This window comes from Hakea prostrata, chromosome 6 (assembly GCF_041222555.1).
Source record: "Hakea prostrata isolate BN-2017 chromosome 6, UWA_Hpros_2, whole genome shotgun sequence".
NCBI lineage: Eukaryota > Viridiplantae > Streptophyta > Magnoliopsida > Proteales > Proteaceae > Hakea > Hakea prostrata.
The window spans coordinates 8,076,046-8,082,045 of record NC_142605.1 but is presented as its reverse complement, the minus strand read 5'-3'; positions in this window follow the sequence as shown (position 1 = coordinate 8,082,045).

Genomic DNA, 6,000 nt, shown 5'->3' with positions numbered 1-6,000 from the left:
TTGAGATTCGCATTTGATGCAAGTAATAACGAAGCGGAATATGAGGCCCGATAGCGGGACTTCGGTTGTCAAAGGCATTAGCTATTGCAGATGTTACTATTTATAGTGACTCTCAGCTTATAGTCAACCAAGTCCAGGGGGAGTATGGCATTAAAGAACCACGCTTGCAAAAATATCGGGAGATAGTGCAGGCATTTCAGAACCAATTTCGGAATTTGAAGATATCTCAGATTTCGAGGAATGAAAATTCAGTGGCAGACGAGCTATCCCGACTAGCAAATGCCAAGGAAAAGAATCTAGACCCTTCGGTCTACATTGAAGAGGTAACTTTTCCAAGTTATCATGAGAAAGAAATTTCTTATATTGAAGCAGAACGTTGCTGGATGGATCCAATCATCGAATATCTAAGAGATGACAAGTTACCCGAGGATCCAGTAGAGGCAAGGTTGATCAAGATTCGATCAGCTAGATTTGTCATTTAGAATGGGAGACTATACAAAAGATCTTATGCTGGACCCCTTATGAGATGTATAGGCTCCGAAGGAGCAAAATCAGCTTTGGCTGAGGTTCATGAAGGAATTTGTGGCGCTCACATGGGTGGCAGAGCCCTGGCCCACAAAATTCTAAGACTTGGGTTATATTGGCCTAAGATCCAAGAGGCTGCTATGGACTACGTTCGTCGATGTAGTAACTGTCAAATTCATGCTACAGATGTCGAAGCGCCCGGCGGAAATTATGACTTCAATTCTAAATCCCATTCCCTTTGCAATGTGGGGAATTGATATCATGGGCAAATTCACCAAGGCATCAAAGCGGACGGGAATATCCGATAGTAGCAATTGATTACTTCACAAAATGGGTAGAAGCAGTGCACATGGCGACAATTACTGAGAAAAAAGTGGAGAAATTTGTGCTTGAATCAATCATATATCGCTTTGGGATTCCAAAGATAATTGTCACTGACCATGGTACTCAGTTCGACTATCCACAATTTGAGCAATTCTGTGGAACATATATGATCGAGCATCGTATGTCCTCAGTGGCATACCCCCAAAGCAATGGCCAGGTAGAGGTTACTAACCGAACACTACTTTGGAAGGAATAAAGAGAAGACTCGAAGCCGACAAAGCTTCTTGGGTCGAAGAACTACATAATGTCTTGTGGGCTTATAGAACTACGGTTCGAACACCTACAGGAGAAACTCCATTCAGGTTGGCATATGGATCCGAAGCATTGGCACCTGTGGAGATAATGGCGGGAACGTTACGGGATCGTGAATTCGAGGAAAAAGCAAATGAACAAGGACTGCTTGATAGTCTTGATTTGTTGGACGAAGTTCGGGCAAAGGCAATAGCACGAACTCAACATTATCAAAGAAGGATAGCGTCTCATTATAATACTCGAGTGAAGAATCGTCGGTACTTAGCCGGAGATTTGGTGTTGAGAAACACCCTAGCTTCTGACCAGCGTCACCAAAGAAAGTTGGACCCTTCTTGGGAAGGACCTTATATGGTTGTGAAACCGGTCGGTTCAGGAGCTTACAGGCTGAAGAACATTGATTCCCAGAAAGAGTTGGATCGTTCGTGGAATGCTAGGCATCTCAAAAAGTTTTATCCTTGAGGATGATTTCAATTTTGTTCGCGATGTAATCATTTTCAACTCAATCAATGCAATTTTTGGCTTTCAACAAACTATCTTTTGATTGGGGGGCATCATACACCACATTCAAGAACAAGATCCAACTATAAGGCATCGGATGAAAATTCGTGTGGGTCCTTCAACACTTCAACACTTATGGAAAATCTTTCGAACTTTCTTAAGTCGGGGCATCGGATGAAAATCCGAGTGAGTTCCTTTTGCAAGGCGTCGGTTTGATACCCGAGTGAGTTCCTTCGAGACTTATTGAATTTTTGAATTATCCTTAAGTATAAGGCATCGGTTTAAAACCCAAGTGAGTTCCTTCTCAGACTTATTGTATTTCTCCGGAAATCCTTAAGTATAAGGCATCGGTTTAAAACCCGAGTGAGTTCCTTCTCAGACTTATTGTATTTCTCCGGAAATCCTTAAGTATAAGGCATCGGTTTAAAACCCGAGTGAGTTCCTTCTCAGACTTATTGTATTTCTCCAGAAATCCTTAAGTAAAGGCATTGTTTCAAACAACTAAGACCTAATACAACGGCGATTCAAGTGGCTAGCAAAGTTCAAGATAAAGTAATTTCTTATTTCTTGGAAGATCCAAAGAGGCCAAGTATCAAAATAATTACAAGAGCTGGATACAATCTTTGATCAAAGAAGAAAGTCATTACAGGTGACTGTTAACAAGTTATACAAGATCGACGCGACTTTGCTAGAACAAACATATGAGTCAACCATTGGTGGGGAGTCAAGGAAAAGAAGAGAAGAAATGAGGATTACAAAAATATTTCGATATTCAGAAAATCCTCCGCAATTTCTTACTCTTTGTCCAGCTTGTCCAGGAGAAGAATGGTCCTTGACCAAACTCGCATTCGGTACAAGCTCGTCATAATTGACTTCTTCCAGCGGAGAATAAACAGGAAAATCTTCCAGATATTGCATAATATCTGGATCGGAAGGTGGAGGATCAATCTTATCCTTGGTCCAGTCGGGAGGAGGAATATCCAGGTCGGTAAATACTTCAGGATGGCAAACAGCACTATAGGGAGTCGTATCAAAATGAGGATCTTTCCTTAATATTGATTCCCATACTTCGTTCTCACCATCCCGATGACGCTTTGCAAGTTATAAGCATTCAGCATATCAACAAAAGGCTTACTTGTGTAAATACTTGAAGACGCAGCTCTGCGAACATCAGTTGGAAGGGATTCGGGCAAAGGAACGACAGCTTGCCTTTCGGGTAATGTTTCGGATCCTTTAGCTCCCGACTTTCCAACTGTCCGCTCCAGTCGCCGGATCTTCTCCCCGGCATCATCCAAGTCCGACCGAAGACGACCAATCATCGAATTCTTTTCTCCCCGCCACCTCCCAAGCTAGATTCCGAAGGCGAGCAATCTCAACATCTTTAGCTTCAAAGATTTCCCGAAGCCTAGAAACTTCATTGCTCAACCTATCGAGTCTAGTAATCGCTTCCACTTGGTTGTGGAAGTTACCAACAAGACTCCCGCAAACAACTTTCAAGTTAGCGAGGAGCGAGAAAAGTAATTTTTCAAAATCGGGAGGATAATGAAGAAAGACTTACATCACCGGTGACTTCGTAAAGACTTCATCTAGAAGTTTGGAAAGAACTGCGCTCTCGAAGTCATTCGAGCAGCAAGACACCATTCCAACGCTCTGTCAAACTCGTTTGACACTAATTCGAGCGAAGGATGAGAAGGATGAACTACACCAAGCAAAGGCTGAGCTTCATCACTTGTCACCCGACGGCGCTTCCTGGTGGCAAAATCCTCCAACTCAGAAGGAGAGGAGGAGGATGCCAAACAAGCACTGGAGTTAGAAATAGGAGCAGCACCTGCTGGGACCACACCTTCATCAGACGCCAACATAGTTGCCTCGGATGCCCGAAGAGTCTTCTTCGGGGGTGCACCAACAAAGCTCACCAACAGGCTCACCAGCAAGAGTGCCGGCAGCACCATCGGCAACGGAGTGATCAAGATCTTCCCGGGAAAGACGAGCGATCACTTCGGGCAAAGGAGGCGTAGGGACGGCATCAACGAAGCTGCGGGAATCGACTTGAAGATTCACCGCCAACAGCCAACAGTCGCCTTACGCTTGGAGGATTCACTAGCTGAAACCACCACACTAGCCCCAACCACCACCGACGCAACCCTTTTCTTACAAGATTTTGCTCTGATAAAGTTCGGGTTGATCTTGGGAGCCACTATGCAAAACAACAAAAACACCAGCCGTATCGAGACGAAATAAATAAACGACAAGCAACAATGGGGAAACCCTAGTTTACTAAAGCTTCGACAAAACAAAAAACTAAACCCCAAGTATTACGTGCGGTTTACTTCGGGGGGAAGAGGGGAAAGAGATGAGAAATCAAAAAACTCACTTGTTCAGAAATGGATAGAGCTGTCGTTGGAGTACGAGGAATACGGAAGCGAGGCCGAAGGACAAAAGGTTGCTTTGGCACTTTAGCAAATCTATCTTGCGAAGTCGGGATAGATGGAGAGTACCCACGAAGGCTTTAAATAGCCTCAGGTATAAGACGACGGTTGAAGGCTAAGGACAACCGACGACCCAGATCGAAACGACGCTTCGAAATCCGCAAAAAGCAAGATCAACGGTAGAAGGGATGCCACATGGAAACATGTGGAAGCGAGCACCGATGCAGAGAAACCTCCAATCGTCGCACCGCCATTAAAATAATGGATGTATTTCCGATTCATTGGAAACAGTGAATGGTACACAAAAGCAGGAAAACGTTTGAACTTCGCAGAAGGGAAACGTGCGGACTTTGCAATAAATGAAGTAGTGGGGAAGATTAACGCATCTTCCCGAAACGCATCTTCACAATATTTCTATAAGATCATTATTCGGCGAGGAATGAAAAGTTAAGTGATAAGTTTTATCATTAATACTTTGATATTCAAGGCAATACTTCGGCAGGAGACGGGGAAATTTTGAGGCCAACATGAATAAAGAAATGTCTATTCATTAAATTGAGGGTACGTCTTTACAAAAGAACAACTCCCTAAGCCTTTTCTTCATTGTTGCCCGAGGGACCCTGGTCGGGAGGACTTTTCTCAGGACCATGAGAAGAGCCTTCCTCAAGAGTGGCATCGGCTGAATCCTCTACAGCAACAACTTGAGACTCGGCTTGTGATTTCTCCTCTGGAAGTGCCGGTTCGTCATCTAGATATGCCTCACATTGAGGGTCAGCTGGAAAAGGATCATCTTCTCCCTGAGCCCAGTCTGGGAGATCCATACCAACTTTCCCGAAGACCTCTGGGTGGCATACCTCACGAAAAGGAGCAGTGTCGAAGTCGGGGATCGTTCCAAGGATCTGCTCCCAAACGTCGTTACGCCCCATGCGATAAGCTCCGAATGTTGTAGAAACCTAGCAATTCGGAGAAAGGTATGTTTGTTCGGGTATTTCCGAATGCACTCCTTCCGAAGGTCCGGCTTTATATGCTCGGGCTTGCTAGGGATTGCCAACTTCGGATGTTCTTCGAGCTCCCTACTTTTGATTTCAAGGATGTCACCAAACAACGTGGCAGCTGCCTTTTGCTTCCTGGCCTCGCGCTCGGCAGCAGAGACACGAATTTTCGAAGCTTCAAGAGTTTCCTTGAGGGAGATCATTTCTTCCTCATGCTTTTTCTGCAGCTCCACGGTAGTTGCAGTCAGCTGGTCTATTTCAGAATTGGCCTTGGCCAATTTCTCTTCACAAATTTGCAGCAAGGAGCTGGTGCGACCAACCCTGCTCAATGCTTCCATGTGTTGATAAAAGCTCAACACAACATTCCTGGGAAGACGGAAGATATCAGAAGAAGTCATAAGAAATTATGAAAACATAAGTAAGCAAGAGGACCGGTACCTTGTAGATTGACTAACAAGGGAGGTGTCATCCAGGGCTTCAAACTCCCGGCGATCGAAGGAGCAAGACCGAGGGAGCTCCACTCTGCAACTTTCTCAGGATCCCGAGTGACCCTGTCGGTCATCTTCAAGGTCCACTGGGGGATGAAGACTTCCTCACCATCCGTCAAAGCTTTGGATTTTTTGTTGAAGGGAGCATCAATTGTGTCATGCCTCCTCTTGGTCCGGACGGAGGAAGAGACGTTAGCCCTCTCCACCATTGGTTTCTTCCCTTTACCTGAAGAATCAGCTACAAGCCTGATATTCCTGATACCCCTGTAAGAGGGGTCGGGAGAGGGAAGAGAAGCCTCTTGATCTGCAGTCAAGACCTTGGGCGATCGTTGCTCGGCTGTCACAACGGCCCTAGCGGCCTTCACCCGTGAGGCTTTCGGGGTTCGTTCGGGGAGGCACCGCAAAGAAGAAGGACAAGAATCGAGAATTCAA